The sequence below is a fragment of the Leuciscus leuciscus genome, assembly GCF_965113295.1.
Source record: "Leuciscus leuciscus genome assembly, chromosome: 10".
Taxonomy (NCBI): domain Eukaryota; kingdom Metazoa; phylum Chordata; class Actinopteri; order Cypriniformes; family Leuciscidae; genus Leuciscus; species Leuciscus leuciscus.
In genome coordinates, this window is record NC_138734.1 from 22,166,273 (window position 1) to 22,192,630 (window position 26,358).

The window sequence follows — 26,358 nt, forward strand, 5'->3', positions numbered from 1 at the left end:
GCCGACCCCAGAGGGTTAAGATTGGTAGGAACAAAACCCATTTGGAGGCACTTGTTGATAAGATAGTTATTACTTAACTAATGTTTTATCAACAGTTCATGTTAGTATTTTGTATTTACCATGGTAACTGTAGTTCTACCAGAAAGACTCGGGAGAATAAATACTGTGACAATTATACATTTATAAACAGCCCAGCAAGCAATATTATGATATAAAGTTCTTTGGCATAGGCATAATAACATAATAAGCATGAACATGGAACGTGGAACGCCTCATAGGTCGATAACTAATTAGTAAGAGGCCACTTCATCATAGTTAGAAACAGAGAACCTGAAAGGTACTATGTGTAGATGTGTATTGTGCATGTGCATTTAATATCTGTTGCTGTATATACGTAACATTTATCCATTGCTGACGCTTCCATCCAAAGCGACTGCCATGACAGACCACACAGAGACAAGGCCACGATGGACCACACAGAACAAGCCCATATGGAAAGAATCTATATGAGGATATATGCGCATATATTAAACCTATATGCAGTTTATATGCACATATATGCTGCATATTTACAGCATATATGCTGCATATATACAGCATATATGCACATATATGATAATATATATGCTGCATATATGCGTATATATGCCACATATAGGCAAAATTGAGGTGCATATATGTGCATATACAGGCCATATAGGTCTCCTGTATTGCTTCTTTATATATACATATAAGCCCTATATGTACATACAAGATATGTCTCCTATATAGCTCATGGCAGGATGGTCATTTTGTAGCTCATATCTCACTTTGGCAACTGTCATACATGATGCCTAGCTCAGATAGGCACATCTATCAATTCGAAGCTCACGGAGCTGAGAAGATCAAAAAGATAAATTGTTTTTTTTTCTGTTCAGTTTTTTGTCTTATTTTTGTTCTTGTACTATTTGATTGTTCTTAAGTAAATAAATAATGTAAATTTCTACATTTTGGGGTTTTATTTATGTTGCCTACACTGTAAAAAAAAGTGTAATTTTACAGGTAATGGTCTGTATTTTTTTTACAGAATTTTACCGTTTTGTCATTATAGTGAATGCCTGTTATTTTACAGATATTTGCTGTAATTTAAAGGTCCACTATTAAATTTACAGGTAATTGCTTGCTTGTATTTTGGTTTTACATCAATTTTAAGTTTTTTAAAAGGAACTTGTCTGTATTTTTACAAAGTAATATTTTACAGATATTTTTCTGTGAAATTAGAAAATAAAGAAAAGAAGGTATAACTGAAGAAATCTGCATCTATTCAATATGTTGTCCTTACAGATTATTAAGCATGTGGGGGTTAAAGTGAGTTTTGTTTAAGGTTAAATAATAGTATTTGTAGCCTACCCTACATAGGCTACAGTAGACCTGTATTGAATTCTTTTTTATTGCATAGTCTTTTAATCTTGTCTTGCAAATAGATGCTCATTTTGATCATTATTTCATTGTCTTATTCTCCCATAATTTCATGTATATTTTATTAATATTTTTCCAAATCTCCGTTGCTGCACATTCAGGGCTTTGTGTGTGTGTGTGTGTGTGTGTGTGTGTGTGTGTGTGTGTGTGTGTGTGTGTGTGTGTGTGTGTGTGTGTGTGTGCGCGCGCACGTGATGACGCAGATTCAAATTCGCCGCCATTACGTTTCCGCTGTTTAGTCCCGCCCACAACAGTTAGCTGATCAGTCGACTTTGGATCTGTATCAAGGGCAAGCGGGAGATTTGAATTCAGTCTACTCTCGTGAAGTGGATTGTGAGATTAACAGTGGTTCAAAGCAATCGTATTCATCGAGAGCAGCCGTGAGCAGGAGTCCTGTTGTCAGTCAGTCCGTTTGGATCACTGATCTATATAATGTCATTGGTTTGGATTCTTCGGAAATAACACCCTTTTCAGTGAGCCTGGTTCGTCACAGCGGACATCATGCCAACCGATCACCGGCTGAGGTAAGAGTCTGCATGTGAACGATATTTTATATTACATTTGTGTTAAGTTTACGTTACAGTTTTCAAGCTAACGTTAGCATTTTAAATGATGTTCAGTTAACTGGCGAGAGCTGGAGGCAAAACACTGAAAATGTAGCATGCATCTTTACATTTCCCATCTGTTTTAAGAAAGATCAGTTGAACCCACACCTCAAAAGACCTAAAACAAGCTTTCGTAGACTTGTTATACATAAAGTCCGTTTAATTGTGTAATGTTATAAAATCTTTGTTAATACGCGATAGTATCTGTCAGTAAATCAATCTCTTAAATGGCGGGACATTTTTAAACACTGTCTGGAAGCTGAAAACTCTTCTCTTAAAAAATAGTAACCACGTTTTTGGCGGATTTTATTACCATTTTTAATAACCAGTTATACTACAAATAGGCCTGACGTTACCAAGTTTTTTTTTTTGGTTAACCATAGTTAATTTTCATAAGGGTTGACGTGGCTATCAAGACCGTTAAGAAAACGAATTCAGTAAATACTGTACTCGTTGATGATACAGGAAAACATATGAGGCTAGAATATGAACACCACATGATAAATTGCATATTCTGGCTGCATGCTTGCCAACACGTCAGTTGAGGTTTTGCATTGTCCCAGTGGAACATATTCTGACATGTGCAAATGTAATACTGAGTTGTAAAAAAAAGCAGAATGATCATGGCAAACAAGGTATGGGAAGAAGTAATTTAAAATATTGTAATGGCCGAGTCTTCTGATTCCATATGATTGCACTAAAAGTGGCAGAAAATTTAATTTGTTTTATACTATATTTTCCCATGTGAATATTCATTTGATCCTTGTGAGGCCACTGTAGCTGCACAAGGTTTGGTTTTGCTTCAGTAAGACCACGATTGTGTTAGATTCCACCCATCTATTATCTTTTTTTTTTTTTTTGTATTGTAACTAGGCTCTGTCATTTAGAAACATGGGTTTTCCTATCACTTAAAGGGATACTTTACCGTTTTTTCATATTAAACTATGTTATTCCCTTAACTAAGACGAGTTGATACATACCTCTCTCGTCTCAGTGCGTGCACTAAATCCCTCTGTCTTGCGGCGAAACTTTGTTAGCCCAGTTCATTTAATATGGGCCAAGCAGAGAAGCTACCAAACACCTCCACGTTTTCCCTATTTAAATACAGTTACTCGCGAAGTGTAACTCGACCTAGGACGGTGACACAAAACAAAACGTTGCGCTTTTCTAAGCGTGTAAAATGGATAACTATTTTGTATGGCGGAATACCATAGCAAGTGCTTGTAAGCACTTCGACTTGGCGCAGTAATATCTTCACTCGTGAAAAATCCTCTCACCGGCCCCCGCTCCCTCTAGTGAAGATATTACTGCGCCAAGTCGAAGTGCTTACAAGCACTTGCTATGGTATTCCGCCATACAAAATAGTTATCCATTTTACACGCTTAGAAAAGCGCAACGTTTTGTTTTGTGTCACCGTCCTAGGTCGAGTTACACTTCGCGAGTAACTGTATTTAAATAGGGAAAACGTGGAGGTGTTTGGTAGCTTCTCTGCTTGGCCCATATTAAATGAACTGGGCTAACAAAGTTTCGCCGCAAGACAGAGGGATTTAGTGCACGCACTGAGACGAGAGAGGTATGTATCAACTCGTCTTAGTTAAGGGAATAACATAGTTTAATATGAAAAAACGGTAAAGTATCCCTTTAATGACACATATCTCAACCTTTCATTCCAGCCAGAGGATCTGACGGTTGCTGCTCGCATCTCAGCCTACCTGATGGAAAATTCTTGCTGGATGAATGACCTTCACCTTCAATTTAACCTTTCCAAGACAGAACTGCTTATGGTTTCACTTTCAGCCAAACCATGCGATCCTGCTAATTTGCCTTATACAACACCAGAAAGATCCGGCCCTTCCTGTCGGAGTCACACAACTCCTTGTCTAAGCTCTTGTTCTATCCAGACTGGACTATTGTAATGCTCTCCTGGCAGGCCTTCCAGCATCAGTCAAACCTCTGCAACTGATCCAGATGCTGCAGCAAGACCTAAACTCACTGCTTCAGATCTATGTGTCTCCAGAAGCTTGTGTTCTGCAAGTGAATGGCGCCTTGTGGTGCCATCATCCCAAAGAGACACAAAACCACTTTCACTGACCTTTACCTGGACTGTTCCCTGCTGGTGGGATGACCTGCCCAACTCAACACATTTTCAAAAAACTGCTAAAGATCCATCTTTTCATAAACACTTGACCCAATAATACTAAATCTTTGTTTTAATAATAAATAAATAAACTTGTGTACTGTGCTACACTAACTGGGACTTGTCACTGCACTTGTTGCTTCTATTGTTCTCTTAATTTTTAATTCACTTTGGATAAAATGTAATTGTAAATGTGTAAAATAAGTTATATTAGAGTATAAAGGCATACAGCAATTGCCTTTTAATGTAGATATTTTTACATGTTCTAAATTATATACTAAGATTGTATTTCCTATCATTCACATATCTTGACGTTCAGTGTTTGTTTAATGAGTAATACTGTAAATGTGCAGGTATTTTGTACTTATACGTTTAATTAATTTAACAGAAATTGACTGTACATTTGCTATTATTAAGTACTTAATTAGAGATTGGTCAAAGTTGTGAAATTGGAAATGCAAAAATTAAAACTGTAAATATACAAACTTTGTATTTGAATTTATGTACTTAATGCATTTTTATACATAACTTCATAGATATTATACACAGAAAAACTATATATTAAAAGATAATTACTGTAGATAGACAGCATTATTATAAAATAACTTTATAAAACCCTAAATTTACAGTTTAACTTGAAAGTTAAATGTTTTTTTTTAAAGTAATTTGACATCATTTATCCATTTTTCCACGGTTTAATAAGCCATTATCAACAGTAATGTACTGTAACTTAATTCATTTTGACTGTAAAGTAAATTCTGTATTTTCACTGTTTTTGCCTGTAATTTTGTGAAATGGTTATTTGCTGTAATTTAACGGAATCCGTCTGGAAACTTTGCTGTCAGAGATTTACCGTTTGTATACGGGATTTTTTTTTTTTTTTTTTTTTTTACAGTGTAGGCCTAGTAGCTATGGATTTTAATCATTTTACTAATATATAGGTAAACATATAGGTGAACAAATATAGGTGCATATATGTGCACATATAGGTGAACATATAGGTGCATATATAGGTGAACATATAGGTGCATATATGTGCATGTATGTACATATAATATAGGAAAACGGCCAATTTGATATATGTCACATATATTAAAAACCTATATCAAAACCTATATTAAAACATATATGTTTATATAGGTTCTTTCCATGTGGGAGGCCACCTTGGGGCACACAGAACCAGGCCACCTTGGGCCACATGGAGCCAGGCCACCCTGGGCCACACAGAACCGGCCATAGTGGCCACAGAGCAGTGCCACACTGGCCACATGGCCTTGCTAGACCACAGAGACAAGGCTGCAGCAGCCACATGGCCTTAGTATGCCTTAGTAGACAATGATATGCCACAAGGCCACTAAAGGCCACATAAAACAAACCACACAGAACAAAAGCCACTAGGCCACATAGAACCAATGCCACTAGGGGCCACGAGACCACTGGCCATTTTTTAACATATGACAAGGCACGATATGCCACGAGGCCTCGAAGACCCACACAAAGACAAGGCCCAGCTGAGCCACAAGGCCGCTAATGCCACACATAAACAAAAAACACTCATATACAAGGCCACTAGGCCACACAAACCTAAGCCCCGAAGGACCATACCGCCAGAAATAGGCACAAAGGACAAGGCAACGATATGCCACAAGGCCATTATAAGCCACACAGAGACGAGATTACACAGAGACAATGGCAACTAAGCCACATAGAGACATGTCATGTTGGCCACACAGACGAGTAATCAAACCAAAACTATCGACAGATAGATAGAGCATAACACCACCACCAGTAGTTGCATAGGGATTTACCTGGACCGTTACTGGAGAGCTTGCTGAGCTTCGAGGATAGTTTTTGAATCGGGTCTTATATAAGACTTGAATGCAGAGGAAGACCATCTGCCCAGGATCTTGACAGCTGAAGTAGAAATGCCGCATTCAGCTGCTGTAGTGGCTGCCCCAATCCTGAAGGAATGACCAGTATACTGGGAGGGAGATAAACTGCAGCTTTTGAGGACAGAAACTAGATGAGTCCTGAACCAGGCTTTAGAGAGAGGAGCTCCGTTAGATAGGATAAATAAGGGGGAATGATCTGAGGATCTCTGACAAATTTTAAGGAATTTAAGCATAGATGAGAAGGGACAGAAATTGTTGTTAATTTTGTAAATGGTTAGTGTGATGCCAAAACCTTCGGAATCATTCTTAGAATGCTTAAGGAAAAGTGTAAAGAATTTAGGTGAGAAGCGTAAATCAGAAAAGGAAAGATCGCGGGCAGGATCAAATTAATTGGTTGCTGAAGTTAATTCCCCCGGACGCATAAATCCGTAAAAAGCAGTTAGAAACACAGCTTCTAGCAAAATATTAGTGTATGTGGAAAAGAGGCCATTGCGGATAGAAGTGATTAATCTTTGCAATAAAAGCAACTTAACCCCCTGAGGTCGGATATCGCGTCGGCGCGATAGGCTCGTTTTTTCCTTATCAGTGAAAAAAATAAAATAAAATAATAATATTAATTTTTATCTTATATGCTTGTGTTATACATCAATCGATCCTGTTAAGTGTGTATTTTTTTGTGTATACTCATAATAAAAACAAAGTGTTGTGCTTTTCACCAAATAAAGAAAAATAAACATGATGCGAGTTCTGCCTCCTCTCTGTCAGTGAAGTCCATTCTGAAATGCATCCGAAAATGAACTGTAACTCAGCGAATACTCAGTCAAACAGGCATACAGACACACAGGCATGAAGCTTGAATTCTTTTCTTTTAAATAAAGTATTTTTTATAAAAAACAAATATTCTCATTTTATGTAATCTGTATGAAAAGAGAGAGATGTCAGTCGTTCTCTTCTCAGCTAATTATTTTTAATGTGACTCCGCCCACGGAGAGCGCGCGCTATTCAAACGCAAATGACTGAGGCATCCGTCCAAACTGTGAACGCCCACATATCAGCTCGAGAAAACACATCAAGTTTATTCAGATCATTGTACTTGTTTACACTGTCTCGCGGCGCTGTGAGGAATAATGGAAAATGTACCTCAGAAGTGCTGGTATTTCGAGGAGCAACGGATCCTGAGAATACTGTAGTAAGTTTTTTTCATTCTCAAGTGAATCGCGTTTCTGTGTGTGAATGAATGAATGGCAGAGATGCGCACTCGCAAAAAGACTGTTTAAATTTGAATCGCGTTTCTGTGTGTGAATGAATGATCCGCTTTTAGCAAACTATACTGAGATGAGTAAAAATCGACTGAAATATGTTGAAATAAAATGTATTTGTTTAAGCAACGTATTAAACTGCAAATTAACATTTATATTTCTTATATAAACGAAAGACCTATGTTACAGACATATGAAAGACAACATTTCGTTGACTAGTTTTGGATAGATTATACATTTTTACTGTAAAATATTTGCCACCTCAAATAAGCTTTTGTTTGCCAATTTTTGCTCATTTGTTGAATATAGTATGTTTTGTCAAAAATAAAGTAATCAAATTATATGTTATTATGTGTTTGTTCCAATGTAGCCTAGGCTATATTCAAATTAATGAATCCTTAACTTTGAAATATGTATGATAAAATGTATACTTTAGTTTTTACAAAGAAAGATTGCACTTGAATTGTTGTTGTAATTGTAACCTTTTTAATAAAAAAAATATATTTACAAGGTAGCTGTAAACTTTTCTTTAAATAATTTTTATTGTGTTTTATTAGTGAAAAATTTGGGGAGAGGATACATATTCCAAAACTGAAAATACAGTATGAGAATTAACTGCACAATTACTAGACATGGAAAAATAAAATGAGGTGCTTCCAACTGTGAACCATTTGGTAGAATATATATATATATATATATATATATATATATATATATATATATATATATATATATATATATATATATATATATATATATACATTGTTTTACGGTGTGTACTTTACTCTTAACACCTTTTACCTATTTATTTATTATTCTCAGGTAAGGTAAAGAAAGTCAAATCTGACCTAAACCGTAAGCATTCAAAAGTTACTTACAATTTGGTCAGAAGACTCCTCTGTGGTATGTTCTCATTAACCCTCTGAGGTCTGAGCTGTACACTGATTACACTGTATTCAGCACAAACTCTGCTACAATAATATATCAGCAGCATGTATGTAAAAGTTTGTAGTTTTGAGATAATGACATTTATGCGTGGTTTGTGAAAATACCAAAAAAAATTCTCACTGAAATAAGGCCATGAAACCCATACTGATTATTTCTTCACAATACTTTTGAAAATTGTATGACATAGCCTAGAATATTTGCTCCAAAACTATGTGAAAATCACCCTGACTGCTCATTCAGATAAGACAATATATTGATTTAAAATTTCTAAGACGTGTTTTGTGTGACAAAGCCATATGCGAAGAGGCGTGATCATCTCATGAATATGTAAGCTTTTAACACCTGAGAAAGACAAAGACACTCCCCTAACTGCCCTATTAGGAGCGATCAGGCCCTGTCATTCAGAGCAACCTTGCACAAAGAATGAGGAGATTTAAAAAAGAATGGCTTTTAGATTGTTTGGATTTATTTACAACACAACACAATCCAAAAATACAAATGACAAAAGAGCACATTGAAAACAATGATCCAAAGACAGAGACCTTTGTGCCATTCCTAAAAACATTGTACATACCTTTCAGTTCCAAGGTGTTTGATTTTCACTTTACCATGTTCATGTACAGAGACTAATGTGAATGTTGAAGTCAGCAGGACTCAGTTGCATCTGGTCCCTGAAAGAAAAAAAAAGAGAAAAAACTGTGAACATACTGATATCAAGAGAAACTACAGGGCTGCACGATTTTGGGAATAGATTTTAGATTTTTCTGGTTAAAATTTCTTTTTAAAATTCACAGAATACACACACACACACACGTTTCCAACAATATATAATGAACACCAGGTCTGTTGTGCCTTGTAGGCATAGGCTACGCAGTGCTGCATAAAATAATAATAACAATAAATTAAATCTTCCAAAAGATTTCAAGAACAACTACGCTAGAGAAAAATATATTGATTATCATATGTTACTTCAAATGTTTCCATTCGTTATGATGATATGAAATGAGATAATAGTAAAAACATAAAGCCTAATGTTTGGTGCATTTTTCCTTTCAAACGCAATCGCGCTCCAAAATATGATACATTCAAACCCACAGCGCGCTCCAAAATATGATACTCAAACCCACAGCGCGCTCCAAAATATGATACATTCAAACGCCATCGCGCTCCAAAATATTAAACATTATGGTTATACATATCTATGTTTGAGCAGATATCCACAAACAGTATTTAACAGGAAACACGGGTCTAAATAGTATAATATTCACCATTTATCTAGCAACAGTTCAACTGCAATGTGAAGTTTATGCAACAATACCATTTAAACTAATAAGTAAGAATTTCTTACCTTACATCTTTCTTGTCTTCAAATCGCGTTCTTCTTCTTCTGAGTTAAATCCAATGTAAGCTCAGACGTGTCTTCCAAACTCGACGAAAAGCAGAGACTTGTGAAGTGTTTTGGTGTTTTGTGTTTGAGGTAACGAGGGCGTTCGCGTTCCATGTGGAGATTTGCATGTGAATATCTTTTGCGCGAGTGGGCGTGTCGAATTAAAAAGTAATTAGCAAGCGTTTGAGATACTGGACATCCTGTTGGTTTTATACAAATTACTTAAACAGAGAATATTTGTTTTCAGTTTGAATCAGATAATTTAAAAGTACACACTTAAATGTGTATAAAGGTATATGGCTCATAAATGTGTGAGAAGGATTCGCTGAGTTTTGTTTCAGTTTATAGACGTGCTCAAGAAAAAAAAGTTCACCGCGACGGAGAGGCAGAACGCACACCCTGTTTATTTTCTTTATTTTACAAAAGCACAATCTTTTGATTTGATTGTAAGTGGACACATACAAAAGTAGAAATATCACAGATTATTTTTTTTATATATTTTTTTTCTGTATAACCATAAATGACGGAGTAATTTAAGTTTATGTTGCTGCTATGTGAAAAAAATCCAGCAAAACGCGTCGGCGCGTTTCTCGACCTCAGAGGGTTAAAAGTCTTCCAGCATCATAAATCTCAGAAGGCAGATTTTGTAATCAATTAAATTTCTTTTAATTGGTTACTTTTCTTTTTATAATAAACAAAAATATAAAGGCAAATAGAACTTCATCGTTTAAGTATAAAATACAATAGTTATGTTTTGAAACAAAGGTCTAGTAAGCTCTGGGCTTCTTATCTTCTGCTTGGGGTTTCTTGTCCCCCGCTCTGGGCTTCTAGGCGTCGGGGGCACTGGCGTATCAGTATCCCAAGAGGCAGTCAGTTCATCAGTCTTTTATACTCCTTGTTTACAACAAGCGTTAGGTTGCCACTCCTCCAAAGTTTCCCAGATCCTTCTCCAGGCAGGTGCAAGCGGTCCACCTCTTCATGTCCTTGAACTCCAGTAAACTCAACTACAATGGCTGAGTTCATTTAAAGTTGGAGGAGTCCTCTAGCGCACACACATAATCGCACTTTTCTGCTCCTCTCAACATGGGTTAGCACAGTCACATATACACACATAACCATTTACTGTACATCTATGCCAAAACAATATAAGCCATCTTTTACAAACAAATTAAATAACAACATTGAATGCAACGCATTATATCCAATACATTGGCTAAATATGTGTAACAAAAAGGCATCTATAATAAATAAGGCAGGTAATTGCATTTTCTTGATATTATACAACAACATATACATATTGCTCTTGCATTCTTTCTTGTGGCTCAGTGACACACCTGAATGAATGGCTCATTAAGTATGCGGGCCCCATTGTCTCCTCAGGTGTGAACCACTAAATATGCATGATCGTTGACGCCCACTCGCATATGGCCTTTCCAAACATAAAGTTTCTTGCAAAATTTAAATCACTATATTGTTTTATGTGAATAATTAGGCAGGATGATTTTCACATCATTTTGAAGAAAAAACTCTAGGTGACAAAATGCATTATTCAGAAAGTCTTATTGACACATATTTAGTATGTGTTTTGTGGCCTTATTTCAGAAACTTTACTTTTTAGTTTTTTCAATAACCACGCATAAACATTATTCTCTCAAAAATACAAACATGTACATACAACATATTATGATAGCCCTGTTTGTGCTAAATAGAGTGTAATTACACCTTTGCCATTAATATGTTTATAAGCAACTGAAAAAAGCACAAATGTCAGGGCATGTCAGAACATCTCAAGGACCCCAAAAACACCTTAGACCCCAGAGGGTTAAAATGCAGCCGTTTATCTGGAGAATTGCTAGAGGATTTACTTATGCCTTTGAGCAATAAACGAATGGAAGTAGCAGCGAAAAGACTTGGAAAATCAAGATAAAAAATATTTTACATAAAATTGAATGCCTGCGAGTAATCTACGAATGGATGAAGGTTTAAGATTGCGTTTTTCGAAATTGAAGACAAGAAAAGAGCAGACAGTCGTAAGCAAGATGGGAAATAAAGGAATCTGAAAGGAAAAGCAAAACATTAAAAACGAAGACCAAGTGGAAGTGGAAGCTTTATAAGTGGAAGGAGCTACTCCTTTAGACATATAATGTCTGGCTGATCTAACCAAATCATCTAATTTAGCATTGCTGCTGATAGGGGAGGGCAAGGTGTTGGATCCGTATTGGCTGAAGGGCAAAGCCGTCTGAAAGTCTGAAAACGAAAACGAGAGAGCTCATCAGCAATGACATTAGAGTGCCCGGGTATATGAGCAGCCTTGATAATGAAGTTGAAAACGACTGATTGCCAGATTAAACGTCTCACGAAAGGCATAATCATCTGGCAAGATGATCTGCCTTTATTAATGATGGCAACGGCGGCTTCATTATCGCAAAACATCATAATGTGTTTCCTTGACCACGCTGAACCCTAAATTACGCTGGCTATAACTAAAGGATAAATCTCATAGAGCGCGGAAGAAACAGAGCCAGAAGTAGACTCAGGAAAATCGATTGGCCATTTCTCTGCAAACCATTGCCCTTGAAAGAAACCCCCGAAGCCAATAGTTGGGGCGGCATCGGTAAATAGATGAAGTTCTGCAGATGATTTAAAAGCATCATTGTAGAAAAATGAAATGCCGTTCCAATCTTTTAACAAACGAGTCCAAAATGCTATGTCAGACAGACATCCTTCATCTAACTGGAGCAAATCACTTAATTCTTGCAGAGAATGAGCCAGTGTTAGCAAACGAGAAATAAAAGCCCTTCCTTTTGGGATTATTCTCATGGAAAAATTTAGGTGACCAAGCAGAGAAAGCATGTTGCGTTTCGAAACGATGCGTAAGGAGGAAAAAGTTTCCAGGAAGGATCTGATCCTTAAAAGCTTTTTGTGAGGAAGAGAAGCTTGCATTTTGACCGTATCGAGAGAAATGCCTAGGAATTCAAGTGAAGTGGAGGGGCCCAGTGTTTTTTCTGCAGAGAGGGGAACGCCAACATCGCTAAATACCTGTTTAACCCTCTGTGGTCTAAGGTGTTTTTGGGGTCCTTGAGATGTTCTGACATGCCCTGACATTTGTGCTTTTTTCAGTTGCTTATAAACATAATAATGGCAAAGGTGTAATTACACTCTATTTAGCACAAACAGGGCTACCATAATATGTGAGCAACATGTATGTACATGTTTGTATTTTTGAGAGAATAATGTTTATGCATGGTTATTGAAAAAACTAAAATGAAAGTTTCTGAAATAAGGCCACAAAACACATACTAAATATGTGTCCATTAGACTTCTGAATAATGCATTTTGTCGCCTAGAGTTTTTTCTTCAAAATGATGTGAAAATCATCCTGCCTAATCATTCACATAAAACAATACATTGATTTAAACTTTGTAAGACACTTTTTGTTTGGAAAGGCAATATGCGGGTGGGTGTAAACGATCCAACACCATCATGAATAATGAGTGGTTCACACCTGAGAAGTTCACACCCATAATTAGCCTTTCATTCAGGTGTGTCACTGAGCCACAAGAAAGAATGCAAGGACAATATATATATATATATATATATATATATATAATTGGTTCACAGTTGGAAACACAGTTGTTGTTTTTTTTTAAACAAATTGTGCTTGCAAATTGTATAATATCCAAGGTAAACATTTCTAGTAATTGTGCAGTTAATTGTTATCACTGTATTACAACAACAATTAAAATGTTAACAATATTTCCAGTGTAATCTTTCTTTGTAAAAACTAAAGTATACATTTTATCATACGTACATCTCTGTATAACAATAGAGTTTGGTAAAAGCTGTTCATTCATTCACACACAAAAACGCGATTCATATTTAAATAGTATTTTTTGCCAGCTGTACCTACACAACAGCACGCATCTGTGCGTTCATTCATTCACACACAGAAACGCGATTCATATTAAAACAGTCTTTTTGCGTGTACAGACACTTGCGATTAGAACAAAGCAAATATTGTACTGACCTATTCCTCAGCTGGATCCGTCGCTCCTCGAAATGAAACTTCCAGCACTTCTGAGGTAAATTTTCCAGGATTATTATTAAGATAGTATTATTCCTCACAGCGTCGTTAAGTACACGAGTCTGAAAGTGAACTCGCTGTGTGTGTTATCCAGCTGATGTGGGCATTTTACAGGTTTGTATCGCCTCAGATAATTTGTGTTTGAATAGCGCGTGCTCTCCGTGGGCGGGGTCACATTAAAACTTAATGAGATAAGATGAGAACGACTGACATCTCTCTCTTTTCATACATATTACATAAACTGAGAATATTTGTTTTTTTTATAAAAATTTCTTCATTTAAAAGAAGAGAATTCAAGCTTCATGCCTGTGTGTCTGTATGCCTGTTTGACTGAATATTCGCTGAGTTACAGTTCATTTTCGGACGCGTTTCAGAATGGACTACACTGACAGAGAGTAGGCAGAACTCGCATCATGTTTATTTTTCTTTATTTGGCAAAAAGCACAACACTTTGTTTTTATTGTGAGTATACACAAAAAAAAAACCCACTTAACAGGATCGATTGAGTTATGAAACTTGTTTGTAAGATCAAAGTCAACAGAGTATTTTGAGTCTCTCTTGCACTGATAAGAAAAAAAGCGAGCCTATCGCGCCGGCGTGATAGCCGACCTCAGGGGGTTAAGTATGTCGAGAATAGAGGATTGGGAAGATGGAAAATCGATCAGCAAAAAATCATTGAGTAAATGCAAATCAAAAGGAAGTTTACAGACATTCAGCAGGATCCAACACAAGGCTTCGGAGAGACTGTTGAAGATGTGAAGGCTACTTCTACACCAAAATGTGAGCCTTACAGCGAAATAAAATTTAGAATTCCATTTGACTCCGAAAAGTGGCAAATCGGATTGCCATGGTTTTGAAAGCGTCTGTTAATTCAGCCTTAGCTAACCAAGCGCCTTGGCCAGCTAACTTGATTAACTGAATAGCATTGTCAACCGAGGCATAATGTAGAGAGAAAGGAGTTAGGGGAATACATTCGTTAACACTAGCTATGCTAGAGGAATGAGGGGAAGACATATCGAAAATTAGACGTTTTTTGCCGGAATATTCCTGTAGCTAATATATTTGCCGGCTTTCCTGTAGCTCAGTGGTAAGAGCATTGCGTTAACAACGCAAGGTTGTGGGTTCGATCCCAGGGGATTGCACATACCTATGTATAAATGTATAGGATAATGCAATGTAAGTCGCTTTGGATAAAAGCGTCTGCCAAATGCATAAATGTAAATGTAAATGTAAATATTTACGCGTTGCGACGCTGATAGAATTGATATGAAAATGAGAGAAAGGAGGAGAAGCGAAAGGGCCAATAACGTATTCTTTATTGACCTCTTTCTCTAGTAGTGCTGAAACCACATCGGATTCATTTCTGGCTGATTGCAAATTTTTTGCAACAGTGAGATGTGAAAGAACGCCCACCAGAAACCCTTGGGACAAGCCGGTGATTAGATAATCAACAAATGACGGATCAGGGCGAGAAAAAAAGGTAGTTTGAAAGGTTTGTAAAATTAATAGGAGTAGATGGGTGACTTTTCAGAATTTTCTCTGGTTTGGTGCTTTCCCCTTGGGTTGCAGGTTTGTACCGGCGTGGACAGACAGATTTCGGGTGCGGATCCTTGCAAGAACTACAAATGTGAGTCTACTACAAACTACGAATTTACAATTAGAATAGGAACAGACAGATTCATTAAATAGAAAACATATAGGAACACCATTGAATTCTGAAACATGATCGACCTCTGCTGTTTGAAGGGAGTCTTACGATTTCAGCACCACGGACTTCGGGTGGATCATTGCTTGCGAATGCTTTAGGGCAGAATGAAGCAGAGTGACCGTGAGCGCTGCAAATAGCACAAGCCAAGCTTTTTTGGCTGCCGAAGTGACGAACAAGCAGTTCAGTGTCTGTAACTGACCAGTCTAGTCTTGAGTTAAAAGTGTGATGAAGGAAGCAGATTTAACAGAAAATAACTTGTGGTATTCGTAAAACAACGTGCACCCGTATCTTTGGCTGAAGTCCGCCATCATAGCTAAGTAGAGATCTAAAGATCTAGAGATCTGCGTTGTAAGCGATGATTGGAGGTTTTAAGAAGAACTGCCATGTTACCACAGTCAACCATTTTCCTGTCAGCAGCGGGCTTATTAATATTAATATCCTTACCTTGGATAATGTTGGCTCTTAGGTGAGGAGACACCGTTACGGTGGCTGGTGAAACAAAATGCCTATCAAAAGCTTGAGCTTGAGCTGCTGTGGATAGGTTGAAGTTTGAAGGAGCCGGTGAGGCAGAAACATCTTGAAATGGTGTCTGAATCGTGTGTAGAGGAGTCGGCAAGGTAGAAGATGTGGAAGGCACGTTCGAAGGGTTGCTTAATCCAAAAGAGGGATGATGGAACTGTGGAGTAGCTGAAGAGTCCGTGGCCGGGTCTGGGCTGAGGTTAGGATTAATGAAGGAATGTTCAAAAGACGAGATTTTGGATTCCAATCCTTTGACTGTTTGAGCAAGGCTTTGAACTGCGGAAATGAGCTGATTCGTGTCTGTGGGTTAGGGATGGGACAGTATGAAAATTTAATATCACGATTATAGTGACCAAAATGTTTGTGATTTTCAATATTATCACGGTTTTGTTAAAACGAGATGAAAGTGTTCAAAAAGAACTGATGCTCACACTGAAAACAGTTTTATATTTGAAAATCAACAAACAACAAATAAAACAAGCAGCTCTATGCACATTTTTAAAGCAAGATTCTCTTATGTGGCATTTCCTTCCTTATAATGGCTGTCGTCAATAGCAACACATTATAACACAGCGCACATCCATGTATCACAACGGACGCGCTCTCTCGTTTCATTCAAATACAACTTGCTGTCTTGCGTCTCCGTTTTTGATTGTATTGAAAATGAAATCAGAGTTCATTTATTGTTTACAGAGTTTGATAATATTGTTGTGATCATCTTGTCTGGACCATTGTTTTGTATGCTGTACAAAATGGATTTATAAACAGGTAAGATTTAAAACATTAATCTCAATTCATTATGTCCCCGTAATTATGTGGTAAAAAAAATAGGTGTAATAAGTGTACAATGATATACATTATTATCCCTTAAATGTCCCTCTTAATAGTCTTGTTTGAACCTGTTAGTTCGTCTTTGGCTCAAAGCCACTTGCTGTGAACTTTTTTTTGAATTTCAAGTGAGTGAGATAAAATATTTTAACTCAAAACAACATTTTGTGCCCAATTATTTCCCAGACGTAGTTTGGGTATTGAGGTCAAAGTTAACTTGCCTTGTGTTCGCTATAAACAGTGGGTGATGGTCACACAAGACGACTTGGCAGATTTAGAAGTGTTTCCCCCCCTATTGTAGTGACCATCCTCGATTAAGTTTCACTCAGGACTTTTGTAAAAGCCAAAATATGACCACACCTCAGATTTGGTCCTCTTAAAAGGCTGAAAAATATCCCGAGCACGGTCACTGCCTTCCACCATTCCTCCTCGAATAAAAACAACAACAACATTGCGCGCTGCGTCTGTGTCAGACTGTTGCTGGCTGGACAGGATTTACAGTGAATTATTAAAATCGCGATAATGGTTTTAATGATAATAAAATTTTAAACGATAAAACGTCAGTACATTTTATTGTGGTTTATAGTGAAACCGGTAATCGTCCCATCCCTACTGTGTGTTCGACAATCTGCGGAGAAGATGGTACCCGAGCAGGCTGCGATGATCTTTTTGTTGGATGAGGTGAAGATGATTTAGTAGATCTTTTCTTGCCGGTTGGTTTTGGCTGAGCTGCCGAAGTTGAAGCTTTTGAAGTCGAAGGAATAGAAGCTGGTGGATTACCCAGGGTGTTCTGGGCCAGAGGGAGTAGATCTTCTCTAGAAAGACCTTGGCTGATAGGTATGCCGGCGTCCTCGAGAGCATTGATCATATCCTCAGAGGACCACTGCACCCATGAAGAGATACGGCACTGAATGCGTAAGCTGCGCATTCAGTTGAAGTTGATTCAGTTGAAGTTGATGAAAACTCAGGAATGGCTTGTGGAGTGAAGAGATGCGGCGTGCAGCAGGAGGAGATGAGTAATCGCAAACTTTTTTTTGGGGGGGACATGGGGCGTGTCCTTAGACTGAATGGAATCAGCATCTGCGAACTCAGACGTGTGTAAGTACTGATCTTTTATACCACAAGTATTAGAACACGATTGGATGGATGAGAAGGTAATAAGTGACGTAACAGTTGAGTCTTCCTTGCAGAACTTATGCTATAACTGTAGTTCCCTTTCATGGTCACTACGAGTTACATCAGTGACGACGAAATGGGGTTTCGCATAGAAAGCCTATCACCTTCGAGATTTAGAAAACGAGCCAATGGCAATGGAAATGCCTTGGGTCTGCGGATTTTGCATGCGTAACTCCGCCTCACCTCGTGGGAATATAAGGAAGTACGCCGGCATAGCGCAGTATGTTTTCGCTTCGGAGCCAAAAACATCTCTTCACTCCACAAACCATTCCTGAGTTTTCATCCTCTTTATCTCATCAGTCTTCGAGACAAGCGACTCTCCGGTGTTGTTGTGACAGCGATTTCAGCGAGTTCACATTGCCTGCTGATCTGTGCAGTGATCTGCCAGTGAGTGTGTTCTCCCTGTCCGCTTCAACATCCGCAGAGTTTTGCACGCGACACGTCTTTTTAAAGATGCCTTGCCCGTGCACTTCTGGTTGCGGTCGGACTGTTTCTGACTCTGATGGGAACAATCGCTGTCTTGCGTGCACAATAAAACAAAACACAACACAAGTTCAGGCCTGTCCTCTCTCGCTCTTCACTGTCGTTGCTCCTCCTTTATGCTTTCGCTCCTCCGTGAGAGATACGAGACCGGTGCGTCGCGCAGGTGTTGCTCATCAGTAATCACGCCACCGGCTTCATGCCGCTCTCTCACGGCCCTCGGCCTCGTCCTGCTCGCCACAGCACCCTATGGCACCCTCGTTCCGATCTTTGGGACCTCCACGTGTGGCTGCTGGATGGGACGAGACAGGTTTGAGTACCCTACCATCACTTCCGCTAGAGCATCATCCACGAGACATGCCTATGCGTTGAAGTGGAACCTCTTCGTCAACTGGTGTTCTTCTCATCGAGAAGACCCCCGGAGATGCCCGATCAGTGTTGTGCTTTCCTTCCTGCAAGATGGGTTGGAGCGAAGGCTGTCTCCCTCCACCCTGAAAGTGTATGTGGCCGCTATCGCCGCACATCACGATGCAGTTGAAGGTAAGTCCGTTGGAAAGCACGACCTGATCATCAGGTTCCTGAGAGGAGCGAGGAGACTAAATCCTCCTCGCCCTCCTCTCGTTTCCTCTTGGGACCTCTCAGTGGTGCTAACTGCCCTGCAGAGTGCTCCATTTGAATCTCTGCAATCAGTGGAGCTTAAGTTCCTGTCAATGAAGACAGCACTCCTGGTTGCGCTGGCCTCCATTAAGAGGGTAGGGGACATGCAGGCATTCTCTATTGATGAAGCGTGCCTGGAATTCGGGCCGGCTAATTCTCACGTGATCCTGAGACCCCGGCCTGGATATGTGCCCAAGGTTCCCACCACACCCTTTCGAGACCAGGTGGTGAACCTGCAAGCGCTGCCCTCGTCGGAGGCAGACCCAGCCTTGGCACTGCTCTGTCCAGTACGTGCCCTCCGTGCTTACGTAAACAGAACGCAGTGTTTCAGGACCTCTGACCAGCTTTTTGTCTGTTATGGTGGGAAGCTGAAGGGAAAGGCTCTCTCCAAGCAAAGGTTGTCTCACTGGATAGTGGACGCCATTGCTTTGGCATACCAGCAGCAAGGTCGACCGTGCCCCCTTGGTGTGATGGCCCACTCCACCCGAAGTGTGGCCTCCTCTTGGGCTCTAGTGCATGGCGCCTCGCTAACAGACATCTGCAGAGCTGCAGGCTGGGTGACACCCAACACATTCGCGAGATTCTGCAATCTCCGAGTGGAGCCAGTTTCTTCTCATGTACTCGCTTCAACCAGTCGGTACTAGATTCTGCTCAGGTGTCTTCGCTTGCTCGCCATTCCTCTCCACGGATGGGAGACGTGCGATATTCTCCTCAGGTGAGCCTGATAAGCCCTGAGTTTCCTCCAGCACTGTCGACGTCAGCGCCAGAGTTATGTCACCAGCAGTTTTCGTGCTTGGCTAGGTGCCTCCATGTGCATGGTTCCCCCTCCGGGCGACCCCCACATGTGCATTTCCACTGTAAGCCTCTCTGAGCATGTGTCTTTCCCTTGGCAAGCCACCTTGCCACCCCTGGGGTTGAAATATTCCACCTGCGGCTGGACACCTCAGTGATTCTCCATATGCAGCCCCCTCTCGTGTCATATGTGTATTCTTAAGTCTATTCTGAAAATCTACTGATTGCTTTTTTAATAATATTCATGATCAGTTTAATCTTCTCAGCTTTCTATTCTTTTCTTTTCTTTTCATGTGACAGTCTTGTCAGTGTCGAGGTTTTTTTACTAAACGTCCTGCTTTTGTGACAACTGGTTCTGGGATGTCTGGCTGTACAGTGCTTTGCATCTGATTCTCCATATTGGTGGTGAGTTGTGAGTGAGTGACAGCAGTTTTTCTTATTGTTTTTTGTCTTGTAAGGATCAATAGTCTCTGTTTGGTTGGGACTCTGTAGGGGTCACTGCATGATCCCTTCGGAGATGTCTCCTATTTATCCTTATAACACCTCCTGAATCCAACTGGACTCTGTATGATCTCAAGTCGATGGGCTTCACCACTGTACCCTTTCTCCAGATCTTATGGGGCTCAAATGGTTGTATTCTCACTGATTCCCCCTGTTGAAGTGTGTCTAAGTCTTTGGCTGATCTGTTAAGGTATGTTTGTTGTTGTTGTTGGTTTGCTGTCAATTCCCTAAAGGAATTTTGATTCTTTGGTTGCAGGAGGCTGGTTTTCGTGGGTAGTAGTGTCTTAGTGTGACGGCTAAGCAGCCTCTGTGCTGGGCTGGTAGATAATCCATGTGTTGGTGTGTTTCTGTGGTCCAGTATTGCTAAATATGGATCCTGTCTGGATATTTGTGCTTTGAGCATCAATCTCTTGGCAGTTTTGACTGCTGATTCCGCCTTTCCATTGCTCTGAGGATAGCCAGGTGATGAAGTCTTTCCAGTGGAAATTTCCAGTGATGACTGAAATTCTGGAACTCCTGTGATGAGAACTGTGGGCCATTGTCTGAGATGACTGAGTCCGGAATACCCTGACGGGCGAAGTGAGCTTTTAGCTTCCTGATGACAGTCACTGATTTGGTGTCTGGTAGATAATCTATTTCCCAAAAGTTGGAATAGTAGTCTACTATGATTAGATAGTCCTTGTTGTCAAAAGTAAACAGGTCCGTGCCTACCTTGGCCCAATGTCTGTTCGGCATGTCATGTGGTCGCAGTGTCTCCTTTTGCTGGTTCCAGTCCACTGATCGGCAGGTGTCACATTGCTGTACGTACGCTTTGATCTGCTCGTTCATTCCTTGCCAGTAGACACACTCTCTGGCCCTCCTCAGGCATCCTTCCACATCTAAATGAGAGGAATGTATACGCCGAGTTATTTCCGCCCCACATCGTGGGTATATAAGGAAGTACGCTGGCAACATGCAGATATGTTTCTTCGCTGAGGAGCCGAGACTGAACTCCGGCGTTCCAGCGGTACAGCGGAAGTGGCAGGGAGACGTAACCAGAGGTTTAGTGGAAAAAAAAGAGGTGGGTAAACTATAAATTCTGTAGGACCACGACGTGGTCACCCGGTAAGGTGGGCCACTGCCTACTGGTGTATGTGTATCCTGATGACATCGTTATAGGCTATCATTTGATGGTACTACCAAGGGTATCACTGGTTGTTCCCTCATCATAAGTCACACAATCACTATTCAATTCATACTTTAATCTAAGTTCTTGTTAAAGAGACTCAAGAAGGAATAATATGGTTGAAATCTATAAAGTTTACTAAATGACAAAAACGTTCCCTTTCGTGGTCACTACGAGTTACGTCAGTGACGACGAATGGGGTTCCCAGTCTAATCACGCCACCTCGGCTGTCTTCCAGTGCCCTGCCTAAGTCTGAGCTCCCTGTCGTGAGACTAGCACGGACGAAGGAGTCCTACTTAATACAGGAATACCAAGGTACAGTGCATCCGTGCTGAGCGTGCCCTCGGTCAGGGAATAAAACAGGTCGCAGTGGGACGAGTCGTGGGAAGCAAACAGATCTACCTGTGCGTCCCCAAACTGATCCCAAATCAGCTGAACCGACTGGGGATGGAGTCTCCATTGTCCAGGGAGAGGCCGAAGCCGAGACAGCTCGACGGCTGCATGGTTCAGGTCTCCCAGGATATAAATGGCTCGAAGCAACCTCAGATGCTTCTGACTCCATATGAGGCGGAGGCGGGCGAGTTGCGACACACGGCGGGAGCGCAGACCACCTTGTCGGTTGATGTACGCTACTGGTATTGTCTGATCGGACAAGTACGTGCTGACCCCTGAGCAACGCATGGAAGCGGTGAAGGGCGAGACGTACAGCCAGAAACTTGAGGCAATTGAGGCAATTGACATGCCAAAGGCGCTGGGGTCCTGTCCAGGAGCCCGCGGCAGCATGTTCATTGCACATGGCGCCCCAGCCAGTGGTGGAGGCATCTGTTGATACAACAACATGCCGAGAAACTTGTTCTAAGGGCACCCCGGAGGTTCGTCCACGGGGTGAAGGTCTGACGGCAGGTCGGAGTCACTGGAACTCGGAGCGTGCCGTGTTGCCATGCCCACCTCGGGACTCGATCGCGAAGCCATAGCTGAAGCGGTCTCATATGAAGCAATCCGAGCGGCGATACTGCGGCTGCGGATGCCATATGCCCCAGGAGCCACTGAAATAATTTCAGTGGAACCGCACTCTTGCCCTCGAATTGACGGAGGCAAGTCAGCAGTCACATGGCGACCGAGTCGATTTCCATACCGAGAAAAGAGATCCTCTGCACGGGGCAGAGTTTGCTCTTCTCCCAGTTGACCCGAAGGCCCAGACGAGCTAGGTGCCGGAGCACTAGGTCCCTGTGTTCGCAAGGATGCAAACCCCGTGTTCCCGTAGAGGAACAAGGGCTGCCTCGACGACTTTCATGAAGACGCGAGGAGACAGGGCTAGCCCGAATGGGAGAACCGCGTACTAGTATGCCCGCCACTCGAAAGCAAACCGTAGGAACGGTCTGTGTCGAGGTAGAACGGAGACATGGAAGTAGGCGTCCTTCAGATCGATAGCTGAAAACCAATCCTGTGGCCGCACACATAGAAAACGCGTTTGGCCGTGGCATCCTGAACGGCAGCCTGTGAAGGGAGTGGTTCAGGACGCGGAGGTCCAGTATTGGCCAAAACCCACCGGATTTCTTCGGGACAATGAAGTAGGGGCTGTAAAGCCCTGACCTCATTTTGGCTGGAGGGACAGTCTCGATTGCACCCTTCGCCAGTATCGCTCTCATGATAGGGGCATTGCCACCGACTATAAGTGAAGCGGCCTCCCCTGAAGTGGGGAAGAGACCGTGCGAACTGAATCGCATAGCCGAGCCTGATGGTTCGGGAGACCCAGCGGAACAGGTTGGGAGCTCTTGCCAGGCTCCCAAGAACTGTGCCAGCAGGGTCATGCGAACCACAGACGTACCCTCGGTGGTGCAGCGAAGCGGAATGACCGGCCCGGACGTGGGTGGCATAGCGGCCCGATGTGGGGGCACGGTCATTAGCCGCGTCCTGCCAGAGGAGGCCAGGGAAGGACTAGCGTTCCACGGGGGCGTGCTCTGACAGGGGTCTGGCGACAGAGGGGGATGAGAGTGGTGAGGCTCGTGAGCGGTGCGCACTGTCATCCACAGCCTCTTGGGGCTCAGAGGAAGGGACATCAGTTCTTGAAACAAGAGATTCTCCCCCGGCCCTCCACCGGGGGAAGGAGTGGCCCTGCTACCAGCTCCTGAGAAGAACTGAGCCCTAACTCCAAGCTAAAGGGCGGAGACGGGCAGTGCCGCCCTCCTGCATCCTCCTCCTGCTCGGGGCCGGTGAAGGCTCGAGGGGAGGAGCCGCAGGGAGGCGGCCTCGGCGGGAAGCAGACTAAGGAGACCGTACGGACGGATGACCGTTGGTGCAGAAGGCCTCAGTCCGCTTCAGGGGAGGGAGGGTCGAATACTGTTGGGCACAGTCCTCAACCACACCGCCGAGCAAGTCGCCCGTCTCAAGAGTGCTGCCTAGCCAGGCATTCAGCCGGCTAAGAGGCGTAGACGGGCGGTGCCGCCCTCCTGCAACCCTCTCCTGCTCGGGGCCAGTGAAGGCTCGAGGGGAGGGGCCACAGGGAGGCAGCTTCGGCGGGAAGCAGACTAAGGAGACCGCACGGACGGATGACCGTTGGTGCAGAAGACCTCAGTCTGCTTCTGGGGGGTCGGAGACTGTAGGGTACAGTCCTCAACCACACCGCCGAGGAGCCCAGCCTGGGACATGGGGAGATGAGATAATGAATTCTCATACCCCCTCACATCAACCTGGCTGAGCCCATTCCTGGACCACACTTGTGGACATCACCTAGCCCAGGGATCATGCAGGTACAGATGTTGCCCGTAGAGCGAGGTCAGTAGTGTGTGTGGCGGATCGACCAGCCCAGACATGGGAGGCATAGCGCCCCTGCGTGGGTGCGTGGTCGAGTTTCCGCGTTCTGTCAGTGTTGGCCAGGGAAGGACCAGCATTCCACGGCGGCCTGGTCTGACAGAACTCCAGAGTCAGCACTGCCTCGAAGGCGAAGACGCCACTCCAACCGATGCTTTCAGCTGCCAGGAAAGCATGGCCATCAGCTCTGGATCTGACTCGACTAACGCTGACACTCGAGAGGGAGCCAACGCAGTCGAATCCTCATTTCCAGAGGAATCAAGCCCGCCTTGTGATGCTGTGAGTGACATGACACCATCTGCTGGAGCCCCGAATGAAAACACTGGGTCCCCGAGAGGAACCAGGCACACACGGAAGCCCCACGTTTTGCGATGTGGAGGGGGGCGTGGCCCGAGGAATGCTCGTCGGTATTATGCCACAACGTAACCCTCAGATCACCCTGGCCACCAGCCAAAGTATCCCCTCTCGAGGAAGAGATAGATTGGGGTGTGGCAGAGGGGACTCTACCCACACGGAGATCATTGAGTCTCGATCTATAAACATCGCGATGGTCATGTTCCCGCAATGAAAACATGATTCATCCACGAGCGCTGCCGAGCGTGATTAACCCCCTGAGGTCGGGGTGCAAAAAAAAAAAAAAAAATAATTTTTTACTTTTTATCTTATATGCTTGTATTATACATCAATCGATCCTGTTAAGTGTGTATTATTTTTGTGTATACTCACAATAAAAACAAAGTGTTGTGCTTTTCGCCAAATAAAGAAAAATAAACATGATGCGAGTTCTGCCTCCTCTCTGTCAGTGAAGTCCATTCTGAAACGCGTCCGAAAATGAACCATAACTCAGTGAATACTCAGTTAAACAGGCATACAGACACACAGGCATGAAGCTTGAATTCTCTTCTTTTAAATGAAGTAATTTTTATAAAAAAAAAATATTCTCTGTTTATGTAATCTTTATGAAAAGAGAGAGATGTCAGTCGTTCTCATCTCAGCTCATTACGTTTTAATCTGCCTCGCCCACGGAGAGAGCGTATTCAAACGCAAATGACTGAGGCGATCCCATACAAACTGTGAACACCCCCATATCAGCTCGAGAAAACACATCAAGTTTATTCAGATCATTGTACTTGTTTACACTGTCTCGCAGCGCTGTGAGGAATAATAATAATGGAAAATGTACCTCAGAAGTGCTGGTATTTCGAGGAGCAACGGATGGAATACTGTAGTAAGTTTTTTTTCATTCTCAAGTAAATCGCGTTTCTGTGTGTGAATGAATGAACGGCAGAGATGCACTGTTTACCACAACTCGCAAAAAGACGGTTTAAATTTGAATTGCGTTTCTGTGTGTGAATGAATGATCTGCTTTTAGCAAACTATTTTGCTATACTGAGTAAAAATCGACTGAAATATGTTGAAATAAAATGTATTAGTATAAGCAACGTATTAAACTGCAAATTAACATTTATATTCCTTATAATAAAAACGAAAGACCTATGTTACAGACAAATGAAAGACAACATTTCGTTGATTAGTTTTGGATAGATTACACATTTTTACTGTAAAATATCTGCCACCTCAAATAAGCTTTTGTTTGCCAATTTTTGCTAATATGTTAAATATAGTATGTTTTGTCAATGTAGGCTATATTCGAAGTAATGAATCCTTAACTTTGAAATATGTATGATAAAATGTATACTTTAGTTTTTACAAAGAAAGATTACACTTCAATTGTTGTTGTAATTGTAACCTTTTTAATAAAAAATATATATTTACAAGGTAGATGTAAACAAATTTTAAAAGGTAAATATAAGCCTTTTCTTTAAATAATTTTTATTGTGTTTTATTATTGACAAATTTGGGGAGAGGATACATATTCCAAAACTGAAAATACAGTATGAGAATTAACTGCACAATTACTAGACATGTTTTCCTTGGATATTATACAATT

General features: G+C 41.4%; 2 long non-coding RNA genes across 2 annotated transcripts in view; both read left to right on the forward strand.

The window, feature by feature from the left end:
- Window positions 1-26,358, forward strand: part of LOC309508652 — a 179,230-nt gene that overhangs the window by 103,052 nt on the left and 49,820 nt on the right. The window lies entirely within an intron of this gene.
- On the forward strand, window positions 1,301-4,327 carry LOC309508622. The gene is made up of 2 exons (XR_014209614.1): window positions 1,301-1,982; window positions 3,737-4,327. It is a non-coding gene; the product is annotated as an uncharacterized lncRNA (long non-coding RNA).